The sequence below is a fragment of the Astatotilapia calliptera genome, chromosome 8 (assembly GCF_964374335.1).
Source record: "Astatotilapia calliptera chromosome 8, fAstCal68.1, whole genome shotgun sequence".
Taxonomy (NCBI): domain Eukaryota; kingdom Metazoa; phylum Chordata; class Actinopteri; order Cichliformes; family Cichlidae; genus Astatotilapia; species Astatotilapia calliptera.
Window position 1 is genome coordinate 20,131,943 of NC_137429.1, and position 23,485 is coordinate 20,155,427.

General features: G+C 42.5%; 2 long non-coding RNA genes across 2 annotated transcripts; both read right to left on the minus strand.

Annotated features, from left to right (window-relative positions):
• Window positions 1–10,924: 10,924 nt before the first annotated feature.
• Window positions 10,925–18,812, minus strand: LOC145430438 (uncharacterized). Its single transcript, XR_013911011.1, has 2 exons — window positions 17,358–18,812; window positions 10,925–11,223 (listed from the first exon to the last, which is right to left on the minus strand). It is a non-coding gene; the product is annotated as an uncharacterized LOC145430438 (long non-coding RNA).
• Window positions 18,813–19,307: 495 nt separating this feature from the next.
• LOC145430439 (uncharacterized) lies at window positions 19,308–22,720 on the minus strand. The gene is made up of 3 exons (XR_013911012.1): window positions 22,477–22,720; window positions 22,185–22,396; window positions 19,308–19,436 (listed from the first exon to the last, which is right to left on the minus strand). It is a non-coding gene; the product is annotated as an uncharacterized LOC145430439 (long non-coding RNA).
• Window positions 22,721–23,485: the final 765 nt, after the last annotated feature.

The following is a 23,485-nucleotide window of genomic DNA, read 5'->3' on the forward strand; positions in this document are numbered from 1 at the left end:
ATATATAGATATATATAGATATCTATCTATCTATCTATCTATCTATCTATCTATCTATCTATCTATCTATCTATCTATCTATCTATATATATATATATATATATATATATCCTATCATATAGTCCTATGATACATTTTTCCAGAGTGCTTTCAATACTATTTTTGTTTCTTTTCCCCTGAGTATTTTGGCATTGTTGTATTTGCACTTTTACTTAACTAAAGAACCTAAATAGTTCTTCCGTCACTGATGAGCTCTGTAACCACAACAGTGCCAACAACAGACACGCTTGAATCCTGTTTTTCCAGAGCCCTCAGATATTCCCGTCAGGAAAGGGAAGCAAGCAACAAAAGCCTAAAAGAGAATAGACCAAACTTGAATGACGTTGGAGAAAATATTCAGCCTTGCACCTGAAACATTGCTGGCAGTATGGGCGGTTTATTTCCGTTAGCTTTAGTGCCTGCCTGGTGCCCTCTCTGATAGATGACTATTGTGTTGTATGACCAGGAAAGAGAAGAAGGAGCCCCAGGTTGGACGGGGGGAGAGGTGGGGGTTTGACCTAAGAGCGCTTCCCCCCCACTCACCAAATTCGGGTGTGCTTCCCCCCGGGGACAAGGGATTTTCAGCAGCAGGGATGTGATGAAGCTTTAAGAGGCGCAGGAGGGGAATTTTGAATTGTAGAGAGGTATGTGTGGGTGTGTGTGTGTGTGTGTGTGTGTGTGTGTGTGTGTGTGTGTGTGTGTGTGTGTGTGTGTGTGTGTGTGTGTGTGTGTGTGTGTGTGAGAGAGAGAGAGAGAGAGAGAGAGAGAGAGAGAGGAATTTCCAGCCTTTCAGTATCACCTTCATCTGAAAACACACTTTTATTTGAATATATTTCTCCATTCTCCTTTAATTGTACTTATTTGTCTATTTTTTCAGCACTTTGTATATTTGCCGTTCATTTTTTAAAATTTAGACGGTCTAATGTTTATTATGTATACATGTGGATGAGTGCATGCTTGTGTGTTTATGTGTGTGTGTGTGTGTGTGCATATGTGTATGATCAGAGAGGTTAAGACAGGAAAACCCTGGCCATTGTGCGCCAGTGACCCCTCAAAATCAATGTGACAGACCGGCTGATTGGCTGGAGGGTCCTGTCTCTCTGCACATAATCCCTCAAGGTAGACCCTCAGCCAGGCCTCCTGCGCTTGTGTGTGCTGTGTGTGTGTGTGCTGTGTATGTGTGCGTGGCAATATCTCTGCTCGTATGTGTGTCTTTCTGCACCTAATCCCTCTAGATAGACCAAAGGCCATGGGATGGGGTATTAGTGCAGTTACAGCAGGTCGGTCCTGTGTGTGTGTGTGTGTGTGTGTGTGTGTGTGTGTGTGTGTGTGTGTGTGTGTGTGTGTGTGCGAGCGTGTAGGAGATAGAGAGCTTGAGTGTGGGGACTACTTCACAGTAGCCCAATTAGGCTGCAGAGTGCTTATGTATTTCAGTAGGGCGCAGTTATGTGTGGAGGCAGTAGTGGGTTTTAGAGGGAGAAGGGGGGGGGGCAAATTTTAGGGCAGATTTGGACGGATAACCCGGTTGGGGTAAAATTAGACGCAGGCCTCTGAATTTGACCTCAGGCCCTCAGCATGACCCCAGGTCACTTAAGGGTCACGGGGCACAAAGCAGAGCACTGACCCTGCACAGGTCAAGCATGCAGGCGGCTGAAAGGACGCCTTTGTGGGGCCTGGCATGCTCACTATTTCCCATGAGCACCAGGGGGACTGTGTCTGCCCAGGAAACTGGACCAGAGAGTGAGCCAGAAAAAGGTGTGTGCGTGTGTGCATGGAAACCATAATTGATTTGTGTTTATATTTCTGCTTGTTTGCCTTACGATTATCACCAGTGAAGGTCATAGTTAATGCTGATTTCTTATGAAAAAAATGTAAAAATTATTTACCTTTGCATGCTGTGGTATGTGTTTGTTTTTGTGCATTTGTAATAACACAACTCAACTAAACTTCATGTTTTAAGTTTCAGCTGAAGGATCATTTGGTTAAAAGAAACATTTTCAGTTTCTCAGCCAATTAATCCTTTGGGCTTATTCCCTGTTAAATCCAATGGTGCTTTTCTTAGTAGCCGGATGGTTGAAATTTTAGAATTAAGTGATATTTTACTTGTATTTGAGTTTGTGTCAGAGTGAGAGATGGCTGAGAATTTTTAGGTACGCCTGTGGTTGTTGCTCGTGTACATCTGTTAGCGCCTCCTTATTGAGCGCATGCACGCAGCCTCCAGTCCTGTGTGTGGCCCTCAGAGAGGGAGAGAGAAGCCCTCTGCTCCAGTAATCACATTTAATTACGCACCAGCATTAGACAGCCTATGAATAGGGTTTTTAGGCAGGCCTCTCACACAGAAATTGGCTGCATCCAGCTGAACATTGCCCACCTTTGTCCTGCCCGTCCTACTATATTCTATTAAGACTTTGTCATTTGACCATCATCAAAGCACCATGCTCTAGCACTAACAACTGCACGACTAATGCTACACATTAAAAAAACGGGAAGGTAAAGGGAACAATAGGCGTTTTCTTGGCTGAACGACTAGCGTCTGCCCCATTAATGAAGCAAATGGACCACACATTAGACTTCATCCACAATTACGTAGCACCTAAAATCGCAGATAAAGAACACATAGTCTCAAGAAAATTCTCCATGTCTGCTTATCTGAGGTTTAAGCAAAAATCTGTGGGTGCTTCTTTCAGACACAAGAAGTGGAATTTACTTTGTTAATCTCCAGGAGGAGGGGAGGGGTGGGGTGCGGGGGCTTCCTGCACTGTGAAATCAATTTGAAAGCAGAACAATTTTTTTTTAAGATGATAGGGGATTTTGTGTTGCAGAGAGGAAGATGCCAAGTCACCATCTGCACCGCTCAGCTCTGTTTGCATGCGTGATGCGTGTTTACGTGTTAATATCGACTTTAATCACTGTGTTTACATGCGGTAAGAATTCTCGGTCGGCGCCTGTAAACATCACAACTCAGACAGTTTGCAGCCTACATTAAACATGTTACTGTCCACTGTGCGAGGCTACTGTAGAATTAATGGAGAAAGTCTGGATAGCAATGCAAATTAAATATCTACGCATTAATACTGATAAACAGCAAGTCACTGTACTTGACTTGAGTCTCGGTCTGTTGCCAGGATCTGCTCATATATGAGCACAATCGTGTTGCATCACGTTGCACTATACCTCATTACCATGCAGGTGTACAACACTGCAGCAACCTGAGGAGAGTCTCCCTCTAATTATGGGCAGCTTTGTGCTGGCACATGCAAAAAACTTATGAGAGTGTAAATGTTAGATACAGATAGTTCATTTAGTAGTACCGTGATGGTTATGTGATTGTTGGGGATGTGTGATGTGGTTTTCAGTGTTTGTGCAGGCAAGAACAATAGGTTCAGACAGTAATTGGCCACCATGACCAAGACTCCTGGAGCCTCTTAATCAGAGCCAGCATTCATCCTCAGGGTGGGTAAAAGATGTTGAAAACTGATGCAAGGTTTTAAAGATTCAGATCTACAGGATTTAAGACATTTTACAGTATGAAACCATCTATGAAGATAAAGCTGGCAGTGTTACTGGGGCCTATTATAATTTTTTACAGCAATAAACTGTTGTGGTATGGGCACATTGTAAATTAACAGTTTTATGCTGCTACTTTTACTTTACTGTAATTTCATGGGGAAACTTGTTGGTGTATGGCATTAAATCATTTTAGTGCTTCTCTTGTACTCTTTTGTTCTTATCCCCTTTTTGCTGTTTAATATGTTGTTTTTTTAAGATCGGGTTACTATTTTTCCTGATTTTGCATAAATGAGAGAGCAGTTAAACAAGCATCCAGTTGCATCGTCTAATAATCCTTTTACTAAACCAGAGAAACTTCAAATTGTGATCTATATTGCAAGAAAATATAATATTCTAATAAGAGAAGGATGTAAGCACAAATGGCAAGTAAATGTATTCATATAGTCCCTTTCAAGATAGAAATAAAAACCAGAGCATTTATAAAGCAACATTAAGAAATAAACAGTAAAACGAAATTAAAGCTTCAGCTGTTTTTGAAAGAACTACACAATAAATTAAATATTGCACAAAATAATTATAGCTTTGCAACTTTTATATTTAAAAAATCCAACACAAAACATCTCTTTACTCCTTTTTCCCCCCTCAGTGAAACACGCTGTGGTGTTGAAGTAACACGTGGCGCTGCTAATGATCTCGCCACTTTAAATGTTTATGTTGTTAAATTCACTTCTCTTGACAGCAAACGAGACAAATTCTCTACTTGAGCCCCACACACCGTCTCTGAGATAGTGCCCAAACCTGCCATAAATCCAGTGTGTTTTTAAAAGGCCAGACTCATAAAGAGAAGGGGTGACAGAGCAGCACTGATGGGTCAATATTACCCCCCACCTCGTTGCACACACACACACACACACACACACGCTAAGATGTCACTTGCACGGTTAACGTCCACACATACAGCTTAAGTACACCCACACAGTCACATTTGCATGAAAACACCTTCAGTCAGATTCATATACGAACACTGTATATATATCCAACCAGCCCCCCACACACTCACAGTGCATAGTGAAGCGCATAATGTGCAGTATGTTCACTCCTGTATGTGTGTCTATTAACATGCACACACTGGCCCAGTGTGTTGTGAATGGTGTGTTTGACTGGAACAGAATGACTGTGGGGATTCATGCTGGGTTTCCTCTATTAAACTCTGCAATAAGGCTCACTGTGTATGAGAGTGCTGACGTCCCTGCCCACCTCAGTGATCTACAGCCTGTGTGCGCATGCTAAACTCTCTACCTGTTCCCAATGATCTATGGCTCCGGGGGATTTTATATAGCATATACGAACATTTGTGTGCATTTGTGTGTGTTTAAATCAATGTTTGCGAGTGAGCGTGTCCACATGGGCGTGCAGCTGCATGCTTCACAGACTCCGTTTGCAATGGTTTGGGGTTTGGCACACAGAGGGAGGGAATTCCTTTAGATTCGGACCGAAACAGAGGAGGGTCTCACTGGTGACTCCAAACTGCTCCAAACCTCGGATAGAGGGGGGTGATAATTTACAGTCCGAGTGGGCTGCAACTAAAGGGGACTCAGCAAAGTGGTTGAAACAGGCCGGCCCGTATATCTCCCAGTAATTGACGGCATTTAAGCCGAGTGCAGAGTTCAGAGCCAGGAGAGATGGTGTTACCCCAGGTTCTCTTCAGGTTCCTCCACTCCTCCTTTCTCTCTGGCTGCTTGCGGCTTGCTCGGCAGAAACAAGCTTTTCATTTGAAACGCTCCTTTATGTGGCTCTCTGGTGCCAGCGGCATCATTAGGATTTTAGGAGGGTACTTATCACATGAGCAGCCAGGTCCTTACCCACGAATATGAGGATTATTTCTGCTTTTTTTTTTTTTTTTTTTTTTTAAGTGCTTTACTGATTTATTACGGACAGCGATAGAATAGACAGGAGTCTGAATGGCCTCAACAAATCTAGTAAACAGCTTTTATGATAGGATCCAGACTAAAAACTTTGCTTGTTAACAAATATGTATGTGAAACCACTATCAATTTAATGGTTGAAGAGTTTATCATCACTGCTTTCAACTCTGTTGACCATTTATAAATCGTACAAAGGACTATTCACTGCAGAATATAGTAGGCTCACTGGGGGGTGGCAATCATGGAAAATATTCAGGGATGATTCCTTTAGAAGCTTTATTTCTGGTTTTGTTTATTTATTGTATTTGATTTATTTATTTTTGCATTTTTTGCTTTTATTTCGATAAATGCAGACAATCTCAGATCCCTGATTACTGCACTAAAATTCACAACAGCAAACCCTTCCACCAAAAAGTCACCTTCTTCTTACTAGCACATGACAAGGGGGAAAAAAGATTAAATAAAGATTAAACTAATAATTAAATAAATACACATTAGGAATGCATGAAAAGGAATGTTTTTTAAAAGGGAATTAAAAAATTGCTGTCTCTGGGTGATTTTAAAAGTTAAACTGGAGGTAATATTTCTTGTAGGAGCAATTCATTACTTTTACTTTCATATCTAAAACTTATATAACAACAAGCTGTTCTAAATGGTTGTTAAGTGTGGTTGTTAGTCTGTTTTGGTTTGGTTTAGTTCAGATCGGTTTGGTTGTCCGTCTCTGTGCGCGTGTGTTAGCCCTGTTAATGGGACCAGTCCAGGATCTGTCCCACCTCTCACTCTATGACAGCTGGGATTGCTTCCAGCCCCTTTGCAGTTCTCCTTCTAGGGTGCTGAGGCCTTAATATGAAAAATCTGAGCAAAGATCGTAGGTCACAGTCAAACTCACAACTCCAGATATGTGTTAACATCCCCAATAACATCACGCCAGGATGGAAAAAGAGTGACTGATGATGCAAATCTTAACTAACAGCTGCTGGGTTTGTTTTTTCTATTGTTTTTGTTCTTTTCTGTCTCTTAATACTTGTGTGTTAATGGATGCGGCTCCTCGCCCTATAAACAGGAAATATCTGTTAAATCCCAGCAAATAAGACACATGCACAGCCATTCATTTGTCAGCACAAACTATGGCCCGAGTCTCACAGTTATGAATGTCATCTCAGTCTTGCCAAAGCACACATCCAAACACCTCAAAACGCACTCACTGAGGTTCGTTTTCAGCATCATAATCTTATTTATTTAATTTTTAATTATTTCTTGCTCTATTTTCAGTATCAAGACTCGGAAGGGCCTACGCACCCTCGTTCAGTCCCCTACATACTTTTCCACATTCCTCCCATTTCTTTCTCTCCCTTGAACGATAGATATACTATCCTCCTTCCCTCTCTCCCTTTTCACATGCCTTCCCCGCCTCTACTTGTTCTCCCTTCCTCTTCCTTTCTTCTGCTCTCATCGAAATTCAGCGGTGTAATTCTCTCTCCGAGGACACCATTGATCTCTCCCTTCCCGCATGTTTGAGAAACACTGGGCGGGCAGAGCTGGGATTTTTAACGTATGAGGGGAGCAGCGGGGAAACGGTGAGAGGAGGAGGACGAACAGGAGAGGGGATGACAGAAGCGAACTAGAGAGGAACAGGAAACAGAAAGAGAAAAGGGGGGAGAGAGGAGAGAGTGAGAGAGAGAGGAGAAAAAGCAGTGGGGGGAGAAGGGGGAGGCAGAAGAGGACTGCCAGGCCCCCCTCCCTCACTCCCTCTATAGTGACTGCAGAAGAAAAGACACGGGCTTTCCTCGTGATCACATCTTCCGCCCCTCTTTTTGAAGCACAGAGAGACAAGAGAGCAGCTATTTACTGGAGCACACACATAATGGCCACTTTTATTTACTTTCGTCCATTTAGCTTCTGCCAAGGACTCTCTAGTGTGTGGGCCAAAAACAGAAACCCGAGGTGTTTTACAAAGTCCCCCTCCTCCTCCCCCTCCTCCATTTTCTCCTCTATATGCATGTATTTGGGTTCCTTATTTACTTGCTTATAGCTAATTCTTAACCACCCACAAAACAAAACAAAAAATCCAAAGCAGAGGTGATATCCAACCCCTGCTCAACATGTGGCCACATTTATATATGACCTGCCTTCAAATCTCCTTCAGGCCAGGCCACATCCAGACTCACACACACACTCCCCTACTCTGACATCAGAAAGGTCACTAGTACTACCCAGGCGGTGATGGAGCTGACCCTCTGTCCCGAGGCGGGCCGATGACCAACCAGCCTTCAGCAGCAGCAGTCGTCCTCTCTTCTAAGTTCACCGCTGACCTTTAAGAGAGTTTCATTGCTACCAGACCTCAGACAAACTGCAGCTCATCAGGCAGAAATGCGTAATCCCCCTCAGCCTCACGCAAGTCAGACTTTCTGTCTTTACACAGGTTTCGTTTTTGTGTTTGTTTCTTTTCCCCACCTTCATATGGAATTTATTTAATTCCTTTAAACTCAACATTAAGAAATAGCTACAGTTATTTATTTATTTTAGATTTTTGTAAAAGTTTGCTTCTTAGTACACCAAATCTGATCATCTCCTTTTATTTTACACATATACATTTGTTGTATTTATTTATTTTATCTCTGCACATATTGTACATTTTATTCTGTATGTTATTTATTGTGATCACTGCTTGCCTTTCTTTTAGCACCAGCATGGGAGAGTACTCTAATTCTGTTGCACTATTATACAGAGAATAACAATAAAGGGGTAAATATTTAAGGAAATTCCACATTTTTAAAATTTATTTTTAATATAATTTTAATATCAAATTTCTACTAGTCTGAATAGTTACAGTAAAATATTTTAGTTCAGGTCAGGAATAAATTATTTGAGCTTTTAGTTACCCTTTTTAAAAAAAATGAGATTTAATAACCAAGGAAGGTGACACTTTTTTATTTTAGTGCATCTACAGACTTAAAATTTCAAACGTGTCGTCTTCACTGGTTGAATAATGACGCAAAATAATTTAATATTTCATTTAATTTCTCAACTGCTGAACTGGGGTAAAGAGTTTTCTTTTAAACGTCTGAACAGCCTTCATTTATTTATTTAGAAGTGGTATAAGCGGTCTTAATACAAAGTGCTCGTTTTGCAGCCTGTAAACTGCCCTCACCCAAAATTACAGGTTTTCTGACCATATTTTCCTCTTGGTTTTGTAACCGGATCGCATCCATTTCTCACTTCTTACTTTTTTTCCCCACTCATTGTGTTCTTTATCACCGAAACTTCATCTGTTGTGTGACTAATCATCCCGCTCTTGTTTTCTCTTTCGCGAAAAAGAGAAGCCACTTTCTCTCAAATGAAGCTCACAAGGGGGCTGATCACAAGACGGAGCAGGTCGTGTGTCTTTCTCTCTTCCTGCCTCGTTGTTCTGTGTGTGTCTGTGTGTGCGTGTGTGTGTCTGCTGACAGTACAGTGACGGATGCCCCTCTTGCCCTGTGCTTGATGCCTTTACTTAGGGGCCTCTGAGCCTCCTGCATTCAAAAACAAATAAGCTGCCACATAAAGATCATCCCTCATTTCTTCTCAAGTCACTCAGAGCCTCGTCCCCCGACACAAACACACACAAAGATGTACCAATCACTAACGTACCAACTTCCTTTTCAAAAGTATCCCGCGTTCTCTGCATTGCATTTGTGAACCAGGCACACACGGCTCAACGCACACACACAAACACACACATACACACAAGCACACTAGGGGCTAACATCTGTAAGGGATTTGTACAGTGAGATGATACTCAATAATAAATAATGTGAACATTTGAAACTCATTTCAGTCCCCCTCTGTGCGACCCCAAACAAGGTCAGAGAAAAATGTGTGTGTGAGTGTGTTTTGCAGGAGAAAGGCAGAGAGAGAGAGAGACCCCCGCGCGCACGTTTACGCTATATCTGAGTATTATTCATGCATGTCTGCGATATGACGACTCCCAGAATCCCACAGGTGTTCCCAATTCCCAGTTACAGCAGTGACCTCGCCTCGGTGTCCCCACTCTCACCTTTCACCATTTCCTCTCAAAGAACTGGGGGAAAAAGTCATGTATCATGTTTTCTATCAAATCTCACCTCCTCTGCTAACTTTTAATCTTACGGATCCTTTAATTGGTTTACTTAACGAGGTTCAGATGATTCAGGATCAGACCCCTAGCCCCCTTCCCCCCTCACAGTGTGCTTTGGTATGTGGCCAGTAGGGGAGGCTGTGGTCCATCCTATAAGGCTCCACAGAGCACAAAAGCAGCTGATGTTGCTGGTCAGAGGTCAGCAGACAGCCTCTGAGAAGCACCAGGCGTTCCAGTTGAGCTGACTCAGAATTTAACAGGCCAAAGAAACCTGAAGAAAGGCAGAGAAGGGGTGTGAAGTCACTTTACACTAAGAGAGAGGAAAGGACTCCTCATCTGTCCTCCACCTACTCCTCCAGCCTTTGACCTCCTTGTCCTCCCTCCCTTCTTCTTCTTAAAGGACGGCCGCTTGCGTATTTTCTTGTGGCCGTGGAAGCTGGAGGTCTGCTTAAAACTGTGACGAGATCACCTCATCTGACCCCACTCTGAAAACACTCAAGTCTAATGTGATGTCATCTACAACAAGACCTCACCAGCATCCACCACCCTTAAAATGAAGCTCCGATTCAACGTGAGCGTTCATGTGTTTGTTGCACATGTGCGTGTGTGATTGCATCCTATAGAGGAATGCAGAAAGGCAGGAACTGAATGTGTGTCTGTGTCCAGTTTCTGGTAGGTGAGGCCGGAGAGGTGGGAGATGACGTGTATGTCAGCTAGGGGTGCAGGGAGATGGAGTAAATCTGACTCTGACACACCTCACCACGTAAACACACAAGGGTAAATGCACACACACCTTCACATCTGGTGTGGTCATCGGTCCACTTCTCAGTGGATGTGCCCCTCCTCCAACACACACACACACACACACATTAATTCTCCCTGTAGTGCTGCTCCTCACCCCTTTCTCTATCACTGGCAAAGTAAACCCACCATGTGAGAATGATGAATGGGCTATTCTGCACCGGAAGCACACGTTGGAAACCTCCTGCCACCCCTGCCCTGCTTCTCTCTCTCTCTCTCACACACACACACCTGCACACACACATGCTCCCCCACTTGCTTTCTCTTACCCTCTCGAGTCTGTTATCGTCTCTCCTCCTCTTTCTCCCCTGGTGACCTCACAGGCCTCCTTCCTTCCTGGTCGCCACATCTCTCTGCACACACAAGATCCTGATGTCTGTGTGTGTGTGTGTGTGTGTGTGTGTGAGAGAGAGACTAATACAGAGAGCGTAGTGTCTTGCAGACGGTGTCCAGTGTTGCACACACACCTGCAGGTCATGTGCTTGTTTATTGAGCACTTTGTGCAATTAGATGTCCAAAAAAAAGAACCAAAAAAAAAGAGTTAAAACATACGTTTGCTTTTTAAAATCTTTATTTGAAAACGTTAGCATGACTTATAAATTATTGCAGATAAAACGGAAAATAACAGCATGCAATCCGCGAAACACTATATGAATTTTTGAATTGCAGATTCCCCCCCCCCCCCCCCACCCCTTTTCATCTGTCTTTTCTTCAGCCATAGACGTCACATTGGTGTGAGGGAGTCTGAAATCAGCCAGGGGAAATGTTGAAACTCCAGGTGGTCGGCAACCAATTAAATAAAGCGTCACTGTGCTTCTTCTTCTTTTTTTTTTTTGAATTGCACACACACTCCTTTTGATGCAGAGACAAAAAGTAAAAAAAAAAAAAAAAAAAGTTAATGTAAAACACACACACACACACACACACACACGCACACACGTATGTATGTGTGTGTGTGTGTGTGTATATATATATATATATATATATATATATATATATATATATATATATATATATATATATATATATATATATATATATATATATATATATAAATTTCCTTCTACAAAACCTCGACCCAATGTGGAGGAAAAAGGGGGGAAAGAAACAAGTTTCATTTGCTGTCGAAACATTTGTAGTGGAATTAAACATATGGATGCCACAGGCAAACTGAGGGCTGGAATATATTAGAGCCGCACAATGTTACACTAACCCTCCAGTATCTTACACCGCTCTGAGAGATTAATGGAATAAAGAGGAGAGAGGAGGTGGGGAGGTAAGGGTGTGGGGGTGGAGAATTGGGGGGAGAAAGAAAAAGAGTGAGTGAGTGTTCGTCTGGCTTTCTCAGGCTACTGCAAAATCAATATTTTGCCATGATACACAGCTCTCTCCTCGCAGCTTTTTGGCTGAATACATCCAGATCTGCCCATCTAAACCTAAATATTAGGTATCCCGTGCCGCAGTCAGACTTCAAAGGCAATTACGCACATCTGTTTGAAATTGTAGTATTTGATTTGTTTATGAATCTGTTCATTTGAGGTTTTCCTTCTTTTTTTTTAAACAAAATAAAACAGAGGAAAACATACAAATAAAAAATAAATCCCGAGTCACATTGTCTCTGTGCATCTTTTCCACACGCTCCTGCAAAGTGTAAGTGGGTCATCATTCCTCACTTTACAGATAATATTTTGCATCCTGTTCCAACACGTTGGGTCTCATCATGCCAGCATGTTGGTGTCTGTGAAGAAGAAACCCAAGGAGCAAAACGCTGGAGTGGTTTTATTTTATTTTTTCCTATTGTTAAATTAGTGATTTTCAGCACAGCAAGGTAATTGAAGGGAAAGGCTTGTGTGAAAAAATGTCACAGAGAAGAGGAGGAGGAGGAGAAAAAAGGAGGAATGTGCAGATTTGTTCACAAATGAATAGTGTGCTTGTTGTTCTTTATACCTCGAGTAAGGAGAGAATTGAACTGTCTCAAGGGGAGCAGAGCCGGATGTGAAGAGCAGCTCAAATCTCGGGTTTAAAAAGTTTGCGTCATGAATTTAGGACAAAAAGTGTGACGTTTAAAGAAAGAAGAAACAAAAAGAAGTCATTATGGTTTTCACTTCTTCTTCTACTACTACTATAAGCTCCTGTATTTGACAACAGGGAGATCCCACTTGCTGTGATATGAACTATGAATATGAGTCAGACACCGAGTGTTGTGGTTTGACCTCAATGTATTTACTCGCTCGCTGGGAGAATCTGACTAATATCTATCACAGTTCATGCGGGTAGTTTCATAAACTGCTGTGAAATGAAAGTTCACCTATAATATGATACGTATTATATTTTAACATGTGATCTTTTTTGTGGTATTTTCTTCATATTCTGATTAACAGAAGGCTGTGAGGCTGCAGAGGAAGTGCTGAAATTTGAATTTCAGTTTTTATCTGATGGCGAAAACAGCTGATTGAAGGGAAACGTGGTGTGGAATTTTACACAACAGCTGGTCAGGGATCAGTCCAAACGATAATTCATCGTTTATTCATCACAGCTGATTTATATAAATGTTCCTTTTAATTGTTTGATCAAAATTAGTCTCTTATTTTATAGTTTAATTTACAGCGTAATTAGAAAAAAGGGGCCACACGTTCCTGCTCATATTTGGTTTCAGTAATAACTGACACACACCTTTTAGAAGATTTCAGTGCCATCTTATAATTATTAACAATCGACCCCGTTCCCGAATAGATAGCCATTCTTTCTATTTCTAGTTCTCCCCGCTGATCCTAAAACTTACCGCACAGTTTGCAGATTTCACACGAAGGACAGTGAATGCGCCTAAAGAATATTTTTAAATGAGTTCACGTGGTTCACACACAATCCACCTTCCATTCCCCTCTGACTGGGCTCTCCCTGCATTCGTAATTATTGTTTACATCGTTTACTGCTAAACCCTTTTTTTTTTGCCATGTACTAATTTCATGCTAGACAGCTGCAAAATTATTCAGCATTCTCACAATATGCAAAAGACGTAAATAAATACATTTTTATTTCCTCTCTCGCTCTCTGGGTAACAATGTGCCAGTTCTGGCCCCCATGTAGCAGTTTGACCTTAAACACGCGCTTTTAGGCACAGACCTGGCTATTGGAGCAGGAATTCCCGGACAAAAGGCGCAGACGGCCTTGCCGCCCCCTCCTGGACTAAATTTGGTAAACCTAGTCCCTGCGCATATTTTACACAACCATCCCGCCTATTACCGCAGCTCGTCCAGATCCTACAGTGTGAGAACGACCCGCCAATTTATCATTCATTGCGGCAAATCATGGCGGAGACTGCGTTTAATTGAGTTTGCATTGTATTTCGTTGCTGGGTGCCTTTCTCGCTATAGGGTGTGTGTGTGTGTGGAGCGAGGGGGGTGAGGGGGGATTCTGTCTCAGGCCGTCCCAGTGCAACTGTGGTGGGAGGAGGAGGTGGTGTGTATGGAGAGGAGAGGAGAAGAGAGGGCAACCTTACCCTCCCCCCCCTCTTTCTCCAAGAACCCCCCCCCCCCCTCACTCCTCTCCTCCCGCACCTCACCCCCTCCTCCTCTCAGCTCCGCCTCTGTCTTACAAAACAATCAACTGGTAGTGAATAATGTGCATTGCTCATGTAAAGCGGAGCAACAGCTGCATATTGACGTATCTAAAATAGATTTTATAAATGTAAATGCACTTACTGATAATCGCAGTGATCGAAAGAAGACGGTTAACAACTGTAAACAAACAAGGCTGAAAAGTTGCCTCCGCGTGTGTCTGATTTCTCCAAAGCAAAGCTGACCATGTAGTGGGATTTTTTTCTTTCCTCCCAGATGATCAGTTGTTAACATTTCACGTGCTGCCCATTTGACTCAGTTGTAGGCTTCTCCACTTCACGGGCCCACCACTTTGTTAATTTGCCTCTTAATTGTCTGCGATGCAATTACGGCGATACGGATGGGCTGCGTGACGCCCATCAGTGCCGCAGGAGGACCGCGCAGGGCCGCTAAATCAGCTCCTTGACACCCAGAACGTCTCCAGGTTATGCCGACAAAACTTGCTGTTTTTGGACCTCGACCGGCTGTTAAAAAGCACCTCAGCGGGCACACACCCCAGCATGCCCCGCTGCTGCTGCTTGCTCCTTGTGGACCCATCCCACCCTACAAACCCTCCACCCGACTGATAGTGGAGTCTAAAAGAAGAAAAACGGACATTTGCACTACATTCAGTTGAAGCCATCTGGTGCAGACTTCTTTTATTGCATATATTCAAACATACAGTCACGCAAACACACACACACAAAGCTGTGACGTTTGTCTTGCAATTTTTATTATTATTATTATTATTATTATTTTTAATAATTCAGATAGACCCGACCGGGCTACAACAACTACAGTCACACGCACACACACACAAGCATCGCTTTAAGGCACCCAGACTGCGGCTGACAATGTAACCCCCGCCCCCCTCGTTTTAATTACTTTATGAATATTCATTGTGACTCAAAGACAGGAACTGAACGACAAAATAAAAATGATAAAACGCTTAAGTCTTGGAGTTAGTCAGCTGTTTTTTTTTTTTCGAATAAACGTCAAATCTGCTCGTGTTCATTCTAGTTTTATGTTTATTTGTTTGTTTCTGTGAGTTTTTATGCGAGAGAGGAGAAAAGCAGTGATGTGCTGTATGCAGCCCAAGCAAATTTCCCCATAGCAGAGCAAAACGGGTATTAAGATACACGTTACAGCTTCGTGTAATGTAAGTACTGTAACTTTAAAAGAATAAGAATAGAACCAAAACAAGAGCAGAAAAAAATAACCATATTAAAAAAAAATTGTAACCTCAAGGTACACACACACACACACACACACACACACACACACACACACACACACACACACACACACACACACACACAGAAACTTCAGCTCACAACAATAAACAGCCTCAATTCTCGGCTCTGATACAGTAAATTGTTTTTCTTTTTTTGGTCAAGTTTTTTAAATTTATTAACAAAAAGAAATTAAATTAATTTAAAAAGCAAATAAACGTTATACTGGCTTGACTGTAAGCGTGTTACATTGACGTACCTTTACAGCTGCTTCATTTTATGTATTTTTTAAAATATCAACTATTATTATTTTTTCTTTTTATTATATATCTTTACTGTGTTTTTTAAATTCATATTATTAATGCAGGATTTTATTATTATATTTTGTATTATGAATTTAATTAATAATTTAAATGAAAATGGTCAAATATACGCTTTTATTTGAATGATATAGGTAGCTAGGCAAAAGAAAAGAAGAAAAACATTCACAGTAAATGCTATTATTATTATTTTTATAACAATAATAATAATAATAACGATTATTATTATTAGTAATAGTAGTAGTTTAGTTTTATTGGGATTTTGATCACTGTGAGGTCCACTTATCAAACACACTGTGAGGAAAAATGAAAATGAAATATATATATATATATATATATATATATATATATATATATATATATATTTTTTTTTTAAAGTCACCCTTCCACGACTGCTTGCTGTCTGTAATGTTTCCCTCAGTCCCCTTATTTCCCCCCTTCTCCGTGTTGTGTAATAGTTGTTATTGCTATTATCGCCTCATCGTGCTGCCACAGAAGAGCTGCCTGTCCTGCTGCAGTCACTTTGAATTAACTTCACCAACACGGAAACTCCTCACAGCCACAGAAACGCGCAGGTTACTCTTTTTTTTCTTGGTGCAAACTGACTGAATGTCAGCCAAAATCAGCTTAATGCGGATACGTGTTTAAAGGCGTTTTTCATTAGAAGAGACTCCTCAGCCAAACTCTCGGCGCTCGCGTGTGTTGACGGCGAAACAAACGATCGGCGAAGTGCAAACAAAACGCCGCCTTTTGTCAAAAATATTCAAACCCAACTGTAAAAAGTGCGAATAAGATAATAAGGATAATATCGGCGCATTTTAATGAGCGGCTGTTGCACGCGCTCTGATGATTAGGAGAACTAAAAGCGTGTTCTTCAAAGTGAGCAGACCGGTCCACCGTATGTAATTATGTAAAACGGGCTTACTCCTGCAGCCAGCTTGTAATTTTAGATTTTTTTCTTGCTTTTTCTGAGGACTGTAGGCTTTAATAAAAAGATACAACGTGAGATCAGAAGAAGCAGGGCGAGAGGAGAATTCCCTAAAATTAAATCTTTCAATGTGGAAAACAGACACACACACACCAACTCTCTCTCTCTCTCTCACACACACACACACACACACACACACGATGAAATCATCATTGTTTTGGGTGGGAAAATATTACTCTCTCACTGGTGTCAGATTTGGTGAAGGTTGTTGTGCGAGTCCTGCTCTGTTTGATGCAACTAATATCTTAATTCTTTCCTTTTATTTAGTTTGTTTTTGTATTTATACATTTAAAAGCATTATTAATGTATTTAACATGTTTATATTTTTGAGTTAACAGAAAGGTTAGACGCACTCACACACACTCTCTCACACACAAAGGATCTCAACATGGCGAATAAACCTCGGCTACAATGATCGATTTATTTGCCGGGTGGGTGAGGGGGTTGTGCCTCATAGTACTTAGTGAAACGGTAATATATTTAATTTAAATTCAGTCATATTTTATATATATTTATAAAGAAAAATTACCGTAAAATTACAGGTTAAATAGACTATAACCGATATAAATATAAAAATATAAAAATATTTTAAAGTCTGCAATAATATTCTATAGCTTTAAACGAGCTCAGGATTTTTTTTTATAAGTTTAAAAAGAGTTATTTTTTTCCATCTATAGCTTATACAGTTAAAGTCTGCTTAACTTTTTGTTTGTTTACGTCAGAAACGAACTGTATGGAAAAGTCAAATTCCACCTAACTCCAGCGCTGATATCACGGCCTTGCTGATTTGCGGCTGCTTGTTGCAAATAACCCCCCTCCCTCCCCAGAATGAAATCTTAAAGCTCCTCACCTTTTGCAAGAATAAAAACAAACAAACAGAGAAAGTGAAAAGAGTAATAGATGGCGTGGTGGAGATTCCGTCCACATTCCTTTGTTTTCTTCAGTCCGTGCTCTCCTTCGTCAGATAAGTGTGTAACATGAGAAGGCAGGACGGGCTGCAGCCCTCCTGCAGCAAAACACACACCTCGTAGGCAAAAGCAGGCTTTTGAAAATGGCGCCCCAGCAAACGCCTCCACCTCCCCTCCCGCCTCCCCTCCCGTCTCCTCTCAGTGTGGAGCGGGGAGGAGGCGAGAGGGGGCGTGCCATGTGTGCCGTGTTGCGCGCAACGGGGCTGTAGCCTCTGCTCCCTTGTCGGTTATAGAATCTGGATATAAAAAACCGTCCCCGGTAGGCTGTTCGCCCGGCACGGCCGCATACGTTGAGCCCCCCCTCCTCCTCCTTCTTCACGTCGACAGCGAGTCGTCGGAGCAATCAGGGAGGGAGACGCGTCGTGTCATTACGCACCGAATAAAAGCGCACTTTCGGGCATCCGTGGATTTCCAAGCCTTTCCCCACCCCCAACAGCCTACCCTCCCAACCCCTCCTCTCTCCCTCGCTCTCTTTTGAAAATCACAGAGAGGTTTCCCGTTTTCGTCCGCGGCTTTCGTGCGCACACGGGCTTTTCTTCGTCTCCTTCGTCTGTCCGATTAGATCCGTGGCCGCTTTGGCGTGAAAACGAGCCGTCCGCACGCCGCCATTCCTGTTCGCAGGCAAGCTGCTTGTGTAACCGCGCGGTCTAGCCAGCAGCTGAGGCTTCCAGGGGAGAGTTGTGAAGTGGGGATCTTTCTCTCTCTCTCTGGCTCTCTCTTTCTCTCCCTCCTTCCCTCAACGGCGGAGCAGCAGCGAGGGAGAAGAGAGAGAGAGAAAGGAGGAGGAGGAGAAGGAGGGGGAAGCCCACGCTGATAGCTGGAGGGAGCCCCAGCGCGTTGATCCTCTGTGTGTGCGTGTGTGTTGTGTGCGAGTGCATTATAGTCGTTGCTAGGAAATCCTTTCTGTTAGTGTGTGAGGGAGGACCTGCAAGCAGGATCAGAAGGCAGCTGCAGAAAAAATGAAATCTTTTGCAAAATGAAATAAACTTTCAGTGCTTTTAAATATAGATTTTGGGATTGTTTATGTATTTATTTTAAAAAGCATAAAATCTGGATCTGTTCAGGAATGAGTAGGAGCACATGCAGTGCACGTATGTATTTATAAGAGCAAGCGCGCAGCTTTGTGCGATACACAAACTGATACACGGTGGTGATGAAACAGACGGCTTCATCTATAGTGAAGGAATTGATTCAGGACATTGTTATAAGTGTGTAACAATGCGTGTATGTGTGTGTGTGGTAGTGGTGGTATTTTCAGATAAATCACTCTTGGCTTGCAGAACAGTCAGTCCTCACCTATGTAAACGCACCCCTGAGGGTAACAGATTTATCTGCAAGAGGACCATCCTCCTCCCTCTTTTACCCCCCCCCCCCCCCCCAGCCCACCCCCACCACACACACACACACACACACACAAAGACACAGGCACACATACCCTCCCCTTCACCTCTTTCCCTGTCTTTACCCCTTCTCCCCCCCACAGCATGGAGATGGATGGCCCATGTCCCCTTTGTCTAGATGCAAATGGACTTTAACCCCGAATTAATTGATAACTCCCCAAAAAGGCCTAATAGTGCTCTGCTCACATGATGTGCACACACGCTCACTGGCAGCCACTACCAGCCTTGTTAGACATGTTGAGTCAGTCTCCAGAACATTTACACTAAATACATCAAGTTTTTTTTCTTTTTCTTTTTACAAGCGGGGACTTGATGTAACTTGATGCAAAATGCACACTAACTACCATTAATTGCCAAACTTGTGTTTTTTTTTTTCTCCACTGGGATCGCTTTCAAATTTAAACCAAGCCCACCTGGGAGGAGGAGGAAGTAGGGGTGTGGGGTGGTGTGGGAGGGGGGAGTTCAGAAACCACACAACCACTGTGACCAACCTTTTCTCCACTAAAGAAATCCTGCAACCGTGCTCACCGGCAGGTCTCCCCCCTCACCATCCCAACCTTCCTGCAAGACAGAAATATCACATTGTTGTAAATCTATTTTTACTTTATGTGCAGACATCTGAACTTTCAGGCCTGTTATATCCTGTTCAGATTGCACAAGATGAAGTTGCTTGGGTTAAACATGTAGCTCGGTTTGGGAATGTGGGACCTATACATGATCCCCACTCTCTCCCTATTAACTGTGATGCCACGCTGCTCTGCGACATCACCACGGCACTAAAAAATTTATTCCAGCGCCTTGCTTTCTCAGGTCGATCAAGAAAAAGCGTGCGTGTTGGGGGTGGGATGTCAAAAGTGGATGTTTTGTGTATTTAAGAATGAGTGCATGTACAACCACTTCTTAAAATCTTGTGTACGGTAAACCAGCTTGGTGTTTGTATACCTATCAATCCTGAGCACAGGGAACAGTCTGCTTCATGTCAGGAACAGACTGCATTACCACGGATGTAAAAAATCATCTGGGGAAGAGGCCACTTGTTGCTGGAGATGACGATTGTCGGCTGAGAGAAGGGGATTGGGGGGTGATGAGAGAAGGAGAATAATTTCATCCGAGGAAGATGGATGGTTTAATGCATCTGCTTCGTGTACTTTCCTCAACAAGCCACATAAAAATATGTGATTTCATTCACTCGTCATCACAGAGGTCACTTCAGTATCCCTCCAACTGATACTGCTATTACATTACTTGTTTCTATTGCATAGATCAACAATTTTTTTTAACCTTTTTGTTGTATATTTGAGAAATGGACAAATGCATGTTGAAACAAAGAGCAAATCGCTTTTTCCCCCTCGTTTTTCTTAGAAGCGTATTTGGTTGAAATACAAGCAAATACAGAACATTCGTAATTGCAGCAACCAGAACACATAAACGATCCAGTTTTTCCAAATGTTGCTCTCTTGCCTCTCACCAGCACACTCATCATCTGAACTTTTCACTCATTCAGCCTCTGGTTTTGCCATTGGTTCAGTCTCATGATCGGTGGAGGGTGTATACACACATGCAGCTGTTATGGAGAATGATCGCTGCAGTACACGGAGGAGCTTTGTCATGGGCTTTACTTGTGCTTCCTGATACAGCGGAGTAGCATTAAGTTACAGTTGCATTGCAGCAGCACAAAAATGCTAAAATACACAGATTTGTGTTGCTTGTGGTGACCTGAGATTTAACTACCAGGGCATTCAGCGTTTGTGCTTTAAGCTGCAGATGTATGGTATGAACAAAGTCATGTGTTGTCTCAGTGAGTTCCAGTTTTGGAACATCTTAAACTTTAGGACTGGTTCCCATATCTTTTTCATCTGATGTACCCCCGCTGGCCTGTCAGAGTCACTCAGGAATCCCTTTGTCAACATCACATCTAACTTTCAAATGGGTTCATGTGACCCCAGTTGAAACTGGATCTAAGTTACTGTCAGCTTGGCATTTACGCTTATGGATTTCACTCAGTTTACCAGTTATCAATTATGGCAAGTGAACTGTCTCAACCACCACTGGCTTATTATTTCAATCGTCTATCCATAACTTTTAGCTATTTGAACTTCATTTAACAGCTGTTCATCAAAATCACCAGTTTACACACTCACTGGCCCCTTTGTTAAGTACATATGTTCTACTGCATGTAACACAAATATCTAATCAGCCAGTCAAGAGAGAAAATGCCTTGTTAATGCCAGAGATCACAGAAGAATGGCTAGAGTGCTATGAGCTGATAGAAGGACAACAGACACTCAAATAACCACTTGTTACAACCAAGGTATGCAGAGTATAAGAGCATCTCTGCAGGAGCAGAAGACCACATAGAGTCTGACGATCCCATTTGCATGTGCTCACCAAAACTGGAGAATAAAAGATTGGAAAAGCATCACTTGGTTTGTTGAATCTTGATTTTTGCTGTGACATTCGACTGATTTCAGGAGCTCAGGCTGCTGCCGATGGTGGAATAGTGTAGGGGATATTTCACTGGCAAACTTTGAGCTCTTTAGTACCAACTGAGCATCAATTAAATGCCAAAGCCCACCTGAATATTGTTGCTGACCATGTCCATCCCTTTATGACCACGATGTATCCATTTTCTGCTTCTCGCAGGATAACACAGCATGTCACAAAGCTCAGATTATCTCAAACTGGTTTTGAACATGACAATGAGTTCACTGTCCTCAAATGGTCTCAGCGTCACCACATCTGAGCTTGTGGATGTCCATTCAACAAATCTACAGGATTTGTGTGATACAATCATGACAGTATGTACCAAAATCTCTGAGGAATGTTTCCACTACCTTGTTGAATCTGGGGCACAAAGAATTAAAGCGTTTCTGAAAACAACCAAGACGTAGCATGGTTTAGCTACTAAAGTGACCACTGAGCATACATTCAGTCAACTAACAATTTCCTCATGCTGTTGGTAAACAATTTCGGCTGTTAGCTAGCTTTTAGTTAAAAATTTCAGGACGCAAGACTGCTAACTAATCGTTTTACTTCATTTAACTTTTCTCCTAATGGTAGTTAGCTGTTTAACTGTTTATGCATACTATTAGCAAATGATTTAACTCTTAATTTAACTCACTGCTTTAATTCTTTGTCTTCTCTTTTGGTGATTTATGTTTGTTTGCTTTGTTTAGTTTTTCTTACATTCCACATATCCATAATTTTTAGTTAACTGTTACAGGTCCACTCATTTTTGTAATTCAACTGTATTCTTTCTTTTTCAGATTAGTTGAAGTAACCTGTCTGTGTACTCCTGGGGATACTTACCCGAGACTGGGAACATCAGCTCGAGGAAGAAATGCACATGAGAAGTCTACATGACGTGTCTATCTGTTAACGTCCAGCTCCCGGACATGTTTGGCTGAAGTCTCTCATATTGTGTTGATGTTTGGTTTTGCTAGCCACATCTGTGCATCTTTAATCAAAGTCACGGTCAGTCTTTGAAGAGAGATATTTCGCTCAGACCGGAGGCCAAAAAGCTACAAAGAAATGAAAGATAAGTATTAACGACAGTGAAAAGAGGGGTAAGATAGCTCAAGCTACAAAACGGCCGACTCACTTTTACTCTGATTACATCAGAGTTGAGATGACCTGTGACCTTCCAGCTGGACCAAAAATGGATTTTGACACAAACTTGCCTTTTCTTCTCCCAGGCAACAGCCACCCCGGAGATCACATGACTCTCGAGGCCGGCCACGCCAGGCCGCGTGATGCTGCTGCAGATGTGAAGAAGAAGGAGGGGGGGATTATAAAAGGAAGAAAAGAAGTTTTTAGTGAAAGATTGGAAGGGGAACAAGGGCTAGGGGATGACATGGAGAACAAGCGAACACGTCAGCAGACAGTGAGGAGGGGGTAGGGGGTCACAAAGCTAGCTTTGTTTCTGCTCTGGCTGCTACATTAGCAGCTGCAATAAAAAAAGCTTAGAGAGATGAGGATGGATGGACGATGGCATGGAGGGGTGAATGGCCTGGCATGACATTTAAGAGATGTCTCTGTTTGTCACTTCAGCACACTGTGCTTTAATGCTGGAGCATAGAATATGCATACAGGCCAAACTCGTATAAAGACACGGAGACCTTCGTGGCAAATTCAAGAGAAAGGGACCACTGTGTGCCCAGTGATGTAACACACTTTTATGACTGATATGCATTACAATATGAGAACAGAGATGAAAGAATTTAGTGCTTTGGCAAGAAGTCATATCCCAGGATGCTTTGCTCTCTTAGCTCACCCGTTTGCAGCCATCCCGGTTATCCAGTTGGCCTCGCCTATGGGGTCACTAGGCCTCTATAAACTTGGGGGCTTTCTTTGCAGTCCTGTGTGTGTGTGTGTGTGTGTGTGTGTGTGTGTGTGTGTGTGTGTGTGTGTGTGTGTGTGTGTGTGTGTGTGTGTGTGTGTGTGTGTGTGTGCCTCTGGGGCAAACAATCTCCGTTCTCCAAACATCACATGACCATGTAAGCTGTTGAAACCGGCACCGTCTTCAGGTCCGGTGGCACCTTGAAGTGTTTTTCATTTGCCAGAGAGGAGCTGGCCTCAAATGGGAACCAGAGACAGGTTTAATGTCTGAT